Source organism: Stenella coeruleoalba (genome assembly GCF_951394435.1).
Source record: "Stenella coeruleoalba genome assembly, contig: scaffold_408, whole genome shotgun sequence".
Taxonomy (NCBI): Eukaryota; Metazoa; Chordata; class Mammalia; order Artiodactyla; family Delphinidae; genus Stenella; species Stenella coeruleoalba.
In genome coordinates, this window is record NW_027646406.1 from 63,156 (window position 1) to 77,862 (window position 14,707).

General features: G+C 43.0%; 1 long non-coding RNA gene across 1 annotated transcript in view; it reads left to right on the forward strand.

Annotated features, from left to right (window-relative positions):
* Window positions 1–4,423: 4,423 nt before the first annotated feature.
* Window positions 4,424–14,707, forward strand: part of LOC307181135 — a 102,042-nt gene continuing 91,758 nt past the window's right edge. The window contains exon 1 of the long non-coding RNA XR_013825943.1: window positions 4,424–4,697. This is a non-coding gene — a long non-coding RNA (uncharacterized lncRNA). The remainder of the gene's footprint in view (window positions 4,698–14,707) is intronic.

Sequence of the window (14,707 nt, forward strand, 5' to 3'; positions counted from 1 at the left end):
TGTGATATTGAACTTGTACGGTAAACGAGGTTCTTGTAAACAGAGGCGTCCCAAACTTTGGGGTGGCTGTGTCTTTTTGATTTTAATTTCCCTAAGCTGTAGGACCATAAGTGGAAGTGCCCTAGGCTCTGTTGCTTTGTTTTTTAGATGTTTCAGGAAACACCATACACTTCTCCCGAGTGTCTGTTGGCAATTTACATCCCGCCCATCAGCATAACAAGGCTCCCAGTTCTCCATGGCCTGTCCTGCCTTTCTGGATTTTACACTTTTTTCAGATGGCCCTTTTGACCGGGGGGAAGTGAGACTTCATTGTAGTGCAGATTTCCTTTGCAAGCTTGCTTGGTTGGCCCAAAAGGGCGTATGCGTTTTTTCCTGAATATATTCAGGAAAAAAAAGGATACGCCCTTTTTGGCCAGGTGCATCATTGTGGACGTTCTGCCTCTTTTCCTATGCTTTCAATGCAATTCCAGTCTACCTCCTGAAATCGGTTTCCTGCAATTCTGCCCCGCTTTCAAGTCCTCTTGGCAGCCTTACTTCAGTATATTTTTGGACGATAGCTGTCATTTATAACTCTGCAGGTTTGTGAATTACAGTGCCCCTGAGCTCCTTTCTTCAACTCGCTTTCTTGTGAGCTGGCCGCAACACCGCAGGATGGCTTCAGGCCCTAATCTGGTTCCGGCACGGCACGCTGAGCCTTTGGTTAATTCCTCTTCCTGGTGGGAAATGAGAGTTAAATTTGCCCGTCCAGACACCTCCAGCTAGTCTCTCATTGGTTCTCGCTATTCCTGTTCATCTTCCGCAGAAATTGCAAACTGGGCCAAACAGGAGGTTAAAGGGACTGACTCTCCAAGTCGGGAGAGTGTTAGTAAAGCGTCTGGAATGTTGCACCCGAGTACCAGGGTACGAAAACTGAGACATATTTGAACACGTCTCCCGATCACATGGTTGATCATACTCTGGGTTCCATATGCATGTTTTCGCTGAAGGAAGATACCTTAAACCTGGGTAGTTGAAACCCGTGGAATGCGTACCATGCAATATGACTTCAAAGGGTCTTCATTTGATCACCGAACCTCTCCAATCCTATCACTGCTGCGTTTATGCCCCTGTACACATGCTTGATTCTCTTTCGGAGACATAGCAGTCCATAGGTTTTAATATACTTACTAGTCAGGTACATTCTTAGGCGTTTAATATGCGGTGTTGAGTCCATTTCGTTGAGCAAGGAGTAGCTCTTGTCTACTCCATATTTGGCTTAAGGAACTTTATCTGTGCTCATTTCAATCTCTGGTTTTATGCAGCACCCCAACTCACCTTTACCCTTAAGCAAGCATAAGTTGGTTTTCTAAATTTGAGACCCTGTTCTGTTCTGTAATTCAGTTCCTCTGTAGCCAAGTTTACATTCCGTGTATTAGTGATATCTTATGATGTTTCTTTTTCTGTGAGACTTATTTCAGTTAGAATCATACCTGAATCCACTCATTGTGCTGCTACGGGCCTGATGACATAGATTTCATTGCTGAGTGATATTGCTTTGTAAGTAAATACCACAACTTCTTTATCCATTTTTCACTTTCTGCGATGTTGAACTTGTACTGTAAACGAGGTTCCTGTAAACAGAGCTGTTCCAAACTTTGGGGTGGCTGTGTCTTTTTTATTTTAATTTCCCTAAGCTGTAGGACCATAAGAGGAAGTGCCTTAGGCTCTGTTGCTTTGTTTTTTAGATGTTTCAGGAAACACCATACACTTCTCCCGAGTGTCTGTTGGCAATTTACATCCCGCCCATCAGCATAACAAGGCTCCCAGTTCTCCATGGCCTGTCCTGCCTTTCTGGATTTTACACTTTTTTCAGATGGCCCTTTTGACCGGGGGAAGTGAGACTTCATTGTAGTGCAGATTTCCTTTGCAAGCTTGCTTGGTTGGCCAAAAAGGGCGTATGCGTTTTTTCCTGAATATATTCAGGAAAAAACTCATACGCCCTTTTTGGCCAAGTGCATCATTGTGGACGTTCTGCCTCTTTTCCTATGCTTTCAATGCAATTCCTGTCTACGTCCTGAAATCGGTTTCCTGCAATTCTGCCCCGCTTTCAAGTCCTCTTGGCAGCCTTACTTCAGTATATTTTTGGACGATAGCTGTCATTTATAACTCTGCAGGTTTGTGAATTACAGTGCCCCTGAGCTCCTTTCTTCAATCCCTTTCTTGTGACCTGGCCGCAACACCACAGGATGGCTTCAGGCCCTAATCTGGTTCCGGCACGGCACGCTGAGCCTTTGGTTAATTCCTCTTCCTGGTGGGAAATGAGAGTTAAATTTGCCCGTCCAGACACCTCCAGCTAGTCTCTCATTGATTCTCGCTATTCCTGTTCATCTTCCGCAGAAATTGCAAACTGGGCCAAACAGGAGGTTAAAGGGACTGACTCTCCAAGTCGGGAGAGTGTTAGTAAAGCGTCTGGAATGTTGCACCCGAGTACCAGGGGAGGAAAACTGAGACATATTTGAACACGTCTCCCGATCACATGGTTGATCATACTCTAGGTTCCACATGCATGTTTTGGCAGAAGGAAGAATACCTTAAACCTGGGTAGTTGAAACCCGTGGAATGGGTACCATGCAATATGACTTCAAAGGGTCTTCATTTGCTCACCGAACCTCTCCAATCCTATCACTGCTGCTTTTATGCCCCTGTACACATGCTTGATTCTCTTTCGGAGACATAGCAATCCATAGGTTTTAAGATACTTACTAGTCAGGTACATTCTTAGGCGTTTAATATGCGGTGTTGAGTCCATTTCGTTGAGCAAGGAGTAGCTCTTGTCTACTCCATATTTGGCTTAAGGAACTTTATCTGTGCTCATTTCAATCTCTGGTTTTATACAGCACCCCAACTCACCTTTACCCTTAAGCAAGCATAAGTTGGTTTTGTAAATTTGAGACCCTGTTCTGTTCTGTAATTCAGTTCCTCTGTAGCCAAGTTTACATTCCGTGTATTAGTGATATCTTATGATGTTTCTTTTTTTGTGTGACTTATTTCAGTTAGAATCATCATACCTGAATCCACTCATTGTGCTGCTAAGGGCCTGATGACATAGATTTCATTGCTGAGTGATATTGCTTTGTAAGTAAATACCACAACTTCTTTATCCATTTTTCACTTTCTGCGATGTTGAACTTGTACTGTAAACGAGGTTCTTGTAATCAGAGGCGTCCCAAACTTTGGGGTGGTTGTGTCTTTTTGATTTTAATTTCCCTAAGCTATAGGACCATAAGTGGAAGTGCCCTAGGCTCTGTTGCTTTGTTTTTTAGATGTTTCAGGAAACACCATACACTTCTCCCGAGTGTCTGTTGGCAATTTACATCCCACCCATCAGCATAACAAGGCTCCCAGTTCTCCATGGCCTGTCCTGCCTTTCTGGATTTTACACTTTTTTCAGATGGCCCTTTTGACCGGGGGGAAGTGAGACTTCATTGTAGTGCAGATTTCCTTTGCAAGTTTGCTTGGTTGGCCAAAAAGGGCGTATGCGTTTTTTCCTGAATATATTCAGGAAAAAACGCATACGCCCTTTTTGGCCAAGTGCATCATTGTGGACGTTCTGCCTCTTTTCCTATGCTTTCAATGCAATTCCAGTCTACCTCCTGAAATCGGTTTCCTGCAATTCTGCCCCGCTTTCAAGTCCCCTTGGCAGCCTTACTTCAGTATATTTTTGGACGATAGCTGTCATTTATAACTCTGCAGGTTTGTGAATTACAGTGCCCCTGAGCTCCTTTCTTCAACTCCCTTTCTTGTGACCTGGCCGCAACACCGCAGGATGGCTTCAGGCCCTAATCTGGTTCCGGCACGGCACGCTGAGCCTTTGGTTAATTCCTCTTCCTGGTGGGAAATGAGAGTTAAATTTGCCCGTCCAGACACCTCCAGCTAGTCTCTCATTGGTTCTCGCTATTCCTGTTCATCTTCCGCAGAAATTGCAAACTGGGCCAAACAGGAGGTTAAAGGGACTGACTCTCCAAGTCGGGAGAGTGTTAGTAAAGCGTCTGGAATGTTGCACCCGAGTACCAGGGTACGAAAACTGAGACATATTTGAACACGTCTCCCGATCACATGGTTGATCATACTCTAGGTTCCACATGCATGTTTTAGCTGAAGGAAGAATACCTTAAACCTGGGTAGTTGAAACCCGTGGAATGGGTACCATGCAATATGACTTCAAAGGGTCTTCATTTGCTCACCGAACCTCTCCAATCCTATCACTGCTGCGTTTATGCCCCTGTACACATGCTTGATTCTCTTTCGGAGACATAGCAATCCATAGGTTTTAAGATACTTACTAGTCAGGTACATTCTTAGGCGTTTAATATGCGGTGTTGAGTCCATTTCGTTGAGCAAGGAGTAGCTCTTGTCTACTCCATATTTGGCTTAAGGAACTTTATCTGTGCTCATTTCAATCTCTGGTTTTATGCAGCACCCCAACTCACCTTTACCCTTAAGCAAGCATAAGTTGGTTTTCTAAATTTGAGACCCTGTTCTGTTCTGTAATTCAGTTCCTCTGTAGCCAAGTTTACATTCCGTGTATTAGTGATATCTTATGATGTTTCTTTTCTGTGTGCCTTATTTCAGTTAGAATCATCATACCTGAATCCACTCATTGTGCTGCTAAGTGCCTGATGACATAGATTTCATTGCTGAGTGATATTGCTTTGTAAGTAAATACCACAACTTCTTTATCCATTTTTCACTTTCTGCGATGTTGAACTTGTACTGTAAACGAGGTTCTTGTAATCAGAGGCGTCCCAAACTTTGGGGTGGTTGTGTCTTTTTGATTTTAATTTCCCTAAGCTATAGGACCATAAGTGGAAGTGCCCTAGGCTCTGTTGCTTTGTTTTTTAGATGTTTCAGGAAACACCATACACTTCTCCCGAGTGTCTGTTGGCAATTTACATCCCACCCATCAGCATAACAAGGCTCCCAGTTCTCCATGGCCTGTCCTGCCTTTCTGGATTTTACACTTTTTTCAGATGGCCCTTTTGACCGGGGGGAAGTGAGACTTCATTGTAGTGCAGATTTCCTTTGCAAGTTTGCTTGGTTGGCCAAAAAGGGCGTATGCGTTTTTTCCTGAATATATTCAGGAAAAAACGCATACGCCCTTTTTGGCCAAGTGCATCATTGTGGACGTTCTGCCTCTTTTCCTATGCTTTCAATGCAATTCCAGTCTACCTCCTGAAATCGGTTTCCTGCAATTCTGCCCCGCTTTCAAGTCCCCTTGGCAGCCTTACTTCAGTATATTTTTGGACGATAGCTGTCATTTATAACTCTGCAGGTTTGTGAATTACAGTGCCCCTGAGCTCCTTTCTTCAACTCCCTTTCTTGTGACCTGGCCGCAACACCGCAGGATGGCTTCAGGCCCTAATCTGGTTCCGGCACGGCACGCTGAGCCTTTGGTTAATTCCTCTTCCTGGTGGGAAATGAGAGTTAAATTTGCCCGTCCAGACACCTCCAGCTAGTCTCTCATTGGTTCTCGCTATTCCTGTTCATCTTCCGCAGAAATTGCAAACTGGGCCAAACAGGAGGTTAAAGGGACTGACTCTCCAAGTCGGGAGACTGTTAGTAAAGCGTCTGGAATGTTGCACCCGAGTACCAGGGTACGAAAACTGAGACATATTTGAACACGTCTCCCGATCACATGGTTGATCATACTCTAGGTTCCACATGCATGTTTTGGCTGAAGGAAGAATACCTTAAACCTGGGTAGTTGAAACCCGTGGAATGGGTACCATGCAATATGACTTCAAAGGGTCTTCATTTGCTCACCGAACCTCTCCAATCCTATCACTGCTGCGTTTATGCCCCTGTACACACGCTTGATTCTCTTTCGGAGACATAGCAATCCATAGGTTTTAAGATACTTACTAGTCAGGTACATTCTTAGGCGTTTAATATGCGGTGTTGAGTCCATTTCGTTGAGCAAGGAGTAGCTCTTGTCTACTCCATATTTGGCTTAAGGAACTTTATCTGTGCTCATTTCAATCTCTGGTTTTATGCAGCACCCCAACTCACCTTTACCCTTAAGCAAGCATAAGTTGGTTTTCTAAATTTGAGACCCTGTTCTGTTCTGTAATTCAGTTCCTGTGTAGCCAAGTTTACATTCCGTGTATTAGTGATATCTTATGATGTTTCTTTTTCTGTGTGACTTATTTCAGTTAGAATCATCATACCTGAGTCCACTCATTGTGCTGCTAAGGGCCTGATGACATAGATTTCATTGCTGAGTGATATTGCTTTGTAAGTAAATACCACAACTTCTTTATCCATTTTTCACTTTCTGCGATGTTGAACTTGTACTGTAAACGAGGTTCTTGTAAACAGAGGCGTCCCAAATTTTGGGGTGGCTGTGTCTTTTTGATTTTAATTTCCCTAAGCTATAGGACCATAAGTGGAAGTGCCCTAGGCTCTGTTGCTTTGTTTTTTAGATGTTTCAGGAAACACCATACACTTCTCCCGAGTGTCTGTTGGCAATTTACATCCCGCCCATCAGCATAACAAGGCTCCCAGTTCTCCATGGCCTGTCCTGCCTTTCTGGATTTTACACTTTTTTCAGATGGCCCTTTTGACCGGGGGAAGTGAGACTTCATTGTAGTGCAGATTTCCTTTGCAAGCTTGCTTGGTTGGCCAAAAAGGGCGTATGCGTTTTTTCCTGAATATATTTTCCTGAATATATTCAGGAATATATTCAGGAAATATATTTTCCTGAATATATTTTCCTGAATATATTCAGGAAAAAACGCATACGCCCTTTTTGGCCAAGTGCATCATTGTGGACATTCTGCCTCTTTTCCTATGCTTTCAATGCAATTCCAGTCTACCTCCTGAAATTGGTTTCCTGCAATTCTGCCCCGCTTTCAAGTCCTCTTGGCAGCCTTACTTCAGTATATTTTTGGACGATAGCTGTCATTTATAACTCTGCAGGTTTGTGAATTACAGTGCCCCTGAGCTCCTTTCTTCAACTCGCTTTCTTGTGAGCTGGCCGCAACACCGCAGGATGGCTTCAGGCCCTAATCTGGTTCCGGCACGGCACGCTGAGCCTTTGGTTATTTCCTCTTCCTGGTGGGAAATGAGAGTTAAATTTGCCCGTCCAGACACCTCCAGCTAGTCTCTCATTTGTTCTCCCTATTCCTGTTCATCTTCCGCAGAAATTGCAAACTGGGTCAAACAGGAGATTAAAGGCGCTGACTCTCCAAGTGGGGAGAGTGTTAGTAAAGCGTCTGGAATGTTGCACCCGAGTACCAGGGGAGGAAAACTGAGACATATTTGAACACGTCTCCCGTTCACATGGTTGATCATACTCTGGGTTCCACATGCATGTTTTAGCTGAAGGAAGAATACCTTAAACCTGGAGATTTGAGACCCTTGGAATGGGTACCATGCAATATGACTTCAAAGGGTCTTCATTTGCTCACCGAACCTCTCCAATCCTATGACTGCTGCGTTTATGCCCCTGTACACACACGCTTGATTCTCTTTTGGAGACATAGCAATCCATGGGTTTTAAGATACTTACTAGTCAGGTATATTCTTAGGCGTTAAATATGGGGTGTTGAGTCCATTTCGTTGAGCAAGGAGTAGCTCTTGTCTATTCCATATTTGGCTTAAGGAACTTTATCTGTGCTCATTTCAATCTCTGGTTTTATGCAGCACCCCAACTCACCTTTCCCCTTAAGCAAGCATAAGTTGGTTTTCTAAATTTGAGACCCTGTTCTGTTCTGTAATTCAGTTCCTGAGTAGCCAAGTTTACATTCCGTGTATTACTGCTATTTTATGATGTTTCATTTTCTGTGTGACTTATTTCAGTTAGAATCATCGTACCTGAATCCACTCATTATGCTGCTACGGGCCTGATGACATAGATTTCATTGCTGAGTGTTACTGCATTGTACGTAAGTACCACAAGTTCTTTATCCATTTTTCACTTTCTGTGATATTGAACTTGTTCGGTAAACGAGGTTCTTGTAAACAGAGGCGTCCCAAACTTTGGGGTGGCTGTGTCTTTTTGATTTTAATTTCCCTAAGCTATAGGACCATAAGTGGAAGTGCCCTAGGCTCTGTTGCTTTGTTTTTTAGATGTTTCAGGAAACACCATACACTTCTCCGGAGTGTCTGTTGGCAATTTACATCCCGCCCATCAGCATAACAAGGCTCCCAGTTCTCCATGGCCTGTTCTGCCTTTCTGGATTTTACACTTTTTTCAGATGGCCCTTTTGACCGGGGGGAAGTGAGACTTCATTGTAGTGCAGATTTCCTTTGCAAGCTTGCTTGGTTGGCCAAAAAGGGCGTATGCGTTTTTTCCTGAATATATTCAGGAAAAAACGCATACGCCCTTTTTGGCCAAGTGCATCATTGTGGAGGTTCTGCCTCTTTTCCTATGCTTTCAATGCAATTCCAGTCTACCTCCTGAAATCGGTTTCCTGCAATTCTGCCCAGCTTTCAAGTCCTCTTGGCAGCCTTACTTCAGTATATTTTTGGACGATAGCTGTCATTTATAACTCTGCAGGTTTGTGAATTACAGTGTCCCTGAGCTCCTTTCTTCAACTCGCTTTCTTTTGAGCAGGCCGCAACACCGCAGGATGGCTTCAGGCCCTAATCTGGTTCCGGCACGGCACGCTGAGCCTTTGGTTATTTCCTCTTCCTGGTGGGAAATGAGAGTTAAATTTGCCCGTCCAGACACCTCCAGCTAGTCTCTCATTGGTTCTCCTTATTCCTGTTCATCTTCCGCAGAAATTGCAAACTGGGCCAAACAGGAGGTTAAAGGGACTGACTCTCCAAGTGGGGAGAGTGTTAGTAAAGTGTCTGGAATGTTCCACCCGACTACCAGGGGAGGAAAACTGAGACATATTTGAACACGTCTCCCGTTCACACGGTTGATCATACTCTGGGTTCCACATGCATGTTTTAGCTGAAGGAAGAATACCTTATACCTGGAGAGTTGAGACCCGTGGAATGGGTACCATGCAATATGACTTCAAAGGATCTTCATTTGCTCACCAAACCTCTCTAATCCTATCACTGCTGCGTTTATGCCCCTGTACACACGCTTGATTCTCTTTTGGAGACATAGCAATCCATAGGTTTTAAGATACTTACTAGTCAGGTACATTCTTAGGCGTTTAATATGGGGTGTTGAGTCCATTTCGTTGAGCAAGGAGTAGCTCTTGTCTATTCCATATTTGGCTTAAGGAACTTTATCTGTGCTCATTTCAATCTCTGGTTTTATGCAGCACCCCAACTCACCTTTCCCCTTAAGCAAGCATAAGTTGGTTTTCTAAATTTGAGACCCTGTTCTGTTTTGGAATTCATTTCCTGTGTAGCCAAGTTTACATTCCGTGTATTAGTGATATCTTATGATGTTTCTTTTTCTGTGTGACTTATTTCAGTTAGAATCATCGTACCTGAATCCACTCATTATGCTGCTACGGGCCTGATGACATAGATTTCATTTCTGAGTGATACTGCATTGTACGTAAGTACCACAAGTTCTTTATCCATTTTTCACTTTCTGTGATATTGAACTTGTATGGTAAACGAGGTTCTTGTAAACAGAGGCGTCCCAAACTTTGGGGTGGCTGTGTCTTTTTGATTTTAATTTCCCTAAGCTATAGGACCATAAGTGGAAGTGCCCTAGGCTCTGTTGCTTTGTTTTTTAGATGTTTCAGGAAACACCATACACTTCTCCGGAGTGTCTGTTGGCAATTTACATCCCGCCCATCAGCATAACAAGGGTCCCAGTTCTCCATGGCCTGTCCTGCCTTTCTGGATTTTACACTTTTTTCAGATGGCCCTTTTGACCGGGGGACCGTGAGACTTCATTGTAGTGCAGATTTCCTCTGCAAGCTTGCTTGGTTGGCCAAAAAGGGCGTATGCGTTTTTTCCTGAATATATTCAGGAAAAAACGCATACGCCCTTTTTGGCCAAGTGCATCATTGTGGACGTTCTGCCTCTTTTCCTATGCTTTAAATGCAATTCCAGTCTACCTCCTGAAATCGGTTTCCTGCAATTCTGCCTTGCTTTCAATGCCTCTTCATAGCCTTTCCTCAATATACTTTTTGATAATAGTTGGCCTTTATAACTGTGCAGGTTTTTGAATTGCAGTGGCCCTTAGCTCCATTTTTCAGCTCTTATATTTGTGATCTTGCCTCATAACCACTGGATTCCTTCAGGGCCTATTCTTCTTCTGCGACGCCTTGCTGTGACTTTGGTTAATTCTTCTTACTGATGTGACATTAGAGTGACATGTGCCCATTGAAACCGCTACAGCTAGTTTCTCACTGGTTCCCCCTATTCCCATTCATCCTCTGCACTAACTGCAGACTGTGCGATACCAGAACTTAAAGGCATTGACTCCATGTGGGGATGTTGTTAGTAAAGCGGATGGAATGTCGATCTGGAGCCCCGGGAAGGAACAATGAGGTGCGTTTTAGAAACCTTTCCCGATCATATGGTATACCAGTCGCTGGGTTTCCCAAGCATGGTTTAGCTGTAGGAAGATTCCCTTCAACCTGGAGTGTTGGGACCCTTGGAATGAGTAGCATGAAGTATTGCATTAAACTTTCGGCAGTTGCTCACCAAAGCTCACCAATCCTCTCAGCCCCAAGTGTCCAGCCTTATGTCTTATCCAGCTGTGGGTTTATATGTGGTCAATCCAGGTTGCATCACAGCCCCTGAGCGAATTTTGTAAGAATTTTTCTCTCTTTCATTGTTTCAGCGTTTTGTTTTTAAAATTTATTTCTATAATGGGGTTTAGCTCATTTTCACTGCTGTGTTTGTGCCACTCTGCACACACTTGATTCCCTTATGGAGATATATCAATACATGGGTTTTAAGATTCTTATTACTCAGATATATTTCTCTGCGGTGTATAGGGTGTGTTGAGGCCAGTTCATTGAGCAAGGTGTAGATCTTGTCTAATACCTATTTGGTTTATTGAACGGTATCTGTGCTAATTTCAAACTCTGGTTTTTTGCATCACCCCACCTCTCCTTTCCCCTTAAGCTGACATAAGTGTGTTTTCTAAATGTGAGACACTGTTCTGTTCTGTAATTCATTTCTTGTGCAGCCATATTTACCCTCCCTCTATAAGTGATATCTTATGATATGTTTCTTTTTCTGTTTGACTTATTTCAAGTAGTATTATGGGACCTAAATCCACTCTTTATCCTTCTACTAGCCTTATTACATTGATTTCATGGTGAAGAGATATTCCATTGTACATAAGTACCACATCTTCTTTATCCATTGTTCTCTTTCCTGGGATATTTAAGGTGTACTGAAGTTGAGGTTCTTGTAAACAGAGTAGCCCTAAACTGTGGTGTGCTTGTGTCTTGTTGATTTTTAGACTTCCCTAGATATACTCCCATGATTGGAAGTGTCCTATGCTCTGTAGCTCTGTTTTTTAGATGATTTAGGAACCACCATACACTTCTCCAGAGTGGCTCTCGGCAGTTCACACACTGCCCATCAGCGTATAAAGGCTCCCTGTTCTCCATGGCCTGTCCTGCATTTCTGGTTTTTACAATTTTTTAGGATGGCCCTTTTGACCGGTGGGAAGTGAGACTTCTTTGTTGTGCACATTTGCATTGCTTGCTTGCTTCGTTGCCCATAAAGTGCGTATGCGTTTTTTCCTGGATATAATCAGGAAAAAACGCATACGCCCTTTTGGGCCAACTGCATCATTGTCGAAATTCTGCCGCTTTTCATGTGCGTTAAAGACGAGTCCAATCTATCTCTTGAAATCTGTTTCTTGCAATTCTGTCTTGCATTCAGATCCTCTTCTTTGCCTTACCTCACATATTTTTGGACGTTAGTTTTCATTTATAACTCTGCAGGTTTGTGAATTGCAGTGACCCTGAGCTCCATTTTTTAAGTTGCTCTTTTGTGAACTGGCCTCAAACCCGCAGGATTGCTTCAGGCCCTATTTTGGCTCTGGCGAGGCAGGCTGAGCCTTTCTTTAATTCTTATTCTTAATGGGAAATTAGAGTGATATGTGCCCGTCCAAACCCCTACAACTATTCTCTCATTGGTTCCCCCTCTTCCCGTTCATCCTCCTCACAATTTGCAAAATGTGTGAAACAGAAGTTTAAATGTGCTGATTCTCCAAGTGGGGAGATTCTAAGTAGCGTGGCTGGAATGGTGAACAGGAGCACCAGGAGAGGATAAATGAGGTGCATTTTAGACACATCTCCCGATCACATGGTGTACAGTCCTCTGGGTTTTCCATGCATGTTTTAGCTGTAGGAAGATCCCTTGAACCTGCAGATTTGGGACCCATTGAATGGGTACCAGGTAGTATTACTTTAAAGGGTGTGCATTTCCTCACCCAACCTCACATTTCTCTTAGCGCAAACAGTTTCCAGCCTTATGTCTCATCCTGCTGTGGGTCTAGATGTGTTCAATCCATGTTGCATCACCGTCCCTGAGGAAAAGTTGTAAGAGGTTTTCTCTGTCTCTCTGTCGTTTATTTTTTTCAATTTATTACTATATTGGTTACAGCTGATTTTCAAAGCTCTGTTTCTTGCTGCTGTACATCCACTTGATTCACGTACAGAGAGACATCAATAAATTCTTTTTCAGATTCTTCCCAGTCGTATATATTCTTTTCCGGTGACTTGAGTGTGCTGAGTGCAGTTCTTTTAGCTACCGTGTAGGCCTTGTTGATTATCAGTTTGGTATTTGGAATGGTATCTTTGCTAATTTCAACCTCCTGGATGATGCCTCACCCCTCCCCACCTTTCCCGTTTAGCAGCCTTATGCGTGTTTTCTACATATTTGACTATGTTTTTGTTTTGTAATTTATTTCATGTGTAGCCATTTTGGATTCCACCTTTAAGTGATATCTTATGATATGTGTCTTTTTCTTTTTGAATTCTGTCACTTAGAATGATCATACGTAACTCCTCCGGAGTTGTTACAACTGGCCATATTTCATTGATTTCCAGGCTGAATAATATTCCACTCTACCTAAGTACCACATCTCTATCCATTTTTTCCCTCCAGAGACATTTAAGTTATATCCTAGTCAAGGATCTTTTAAACAGAGAGGGGGTAAACATTGGGGTGCCTGTGTCCTCTCGATTTTTGTTTTTCCCAAGATATACGCCCATGAGTGCAAGTGCCCTATGCTCTGTAGCTCATTTTTTAGATGCTTTAGTAAACACAATACACTTCTCCAGAATGGCCGTTGGCAATAAACATTTCCACTATAAGTCTCACAGGGCTCCCTCTTCTCGTTGCCCTGTCCTGCATTTCTGTTGTTTACGCTTTATGAGGATGGCTCTTCTGACTGATGCGAAGTGATATCTTTTGTAGTATTGACTTCCAGTGCCCACCTGTTTGGTTGGCTAAAAAAGTGTATGCCCTTTCCTTGAATATATACAGAAAAAAACGCATACACCCTTTTTGGCCAACTGCAATGTTGGCAATGTTCAGCTCCTTTTCTTGTGCTTAATGGCGAGTCCTTTCTACCTCCTCAAATCCCTTTCCTGCCATTCTCCCTTGCTTACAAGTCCTTTTCTCTGACTTTCCTCAAGACATTTTTCAGTGATGGATATTTTCAACTCTGCAGTTTTGTGAATTTTACTGCCCCTGAGTTCCATTGTTCAACTTGTGTTTATGGGAACTGGCCACAAAGCAGCGGGATTTCCTCAAGCCCTATACTGTTTCCATGGGCAACCCTAGCCTTTGGTCAATTCGTCTTCCTGATTGGAAATTAGAGTGACATGTGCCTGTCTGAACACCTAGGACTTGTCTCTCATTGTTCCTCATCCTTCCGCTTCATCCTCTGGACAAATTCCAAACTGTACGCAACAGGATGTTGACAGTGCTGACATCTCCAAGTGGGGAGACTGTTAGTAAAGACGCTGGAGGGGTGAACCCGAGCACCAGGAGATGAGGAGATGAGATGCCTTTTCCAAACTCTTCCCGATCAGACGGTATACCATCCTCTGGGTGTGACAGACATGTTTTAGCAGTAGGAAGAGTCCCATTCATGTAAGGAGAACACCAGGGCTTTTTCAAAATCAGTGTCTCCCCGAAACCCAAACTGGGGAATTTTTTAAGCTACAGCTACACATATGTTCATTAAGGGCCTTGGGAAGTAGGCAGAGTCCAAACTTTAGATGATTGAAGTCTTCAGGGTCAGAAGCACTCACCACCAGCTTCCCTTAGGCTACACTTTAACTGTCATTGATAGATGATGTCAATAAAAATATCTATTCTTTTTCAGATTATTTCCCCTTATAGGTTATTGCAAAATGTTGAGTGTAGTTCCCTGTGCTATACAGTAGTTCCTTGTTGATGATCTATTTTATACATAGCAGTGTGTATGTGTTAATCCCAAACTGTTAATTTATCCCTCCTCCCACCTTTCCCCTTTGGTAATAATAAATTATAAGATTTTATACTTCTCAGAAATGGGGGAGCTGAAAGAGAGGTATCATTTTCAATGGAAAAGCATTTAAAACAAGATTGAAGGTTTAACCAAGATTATTAGATGTACATCCTTGGAAAGAAATCACTTCATTTCTCTAATATTGACCTGACAAATAAGACAAACCTTTTCACTGAACTTGCTTATAATAAAGTGATGGAAATATCAAATGGAAGTGTTAGAAACATCTTATTTTACCCGAGCCTTATACACTGTTCTATGTTAACTACAGTTTGGCTC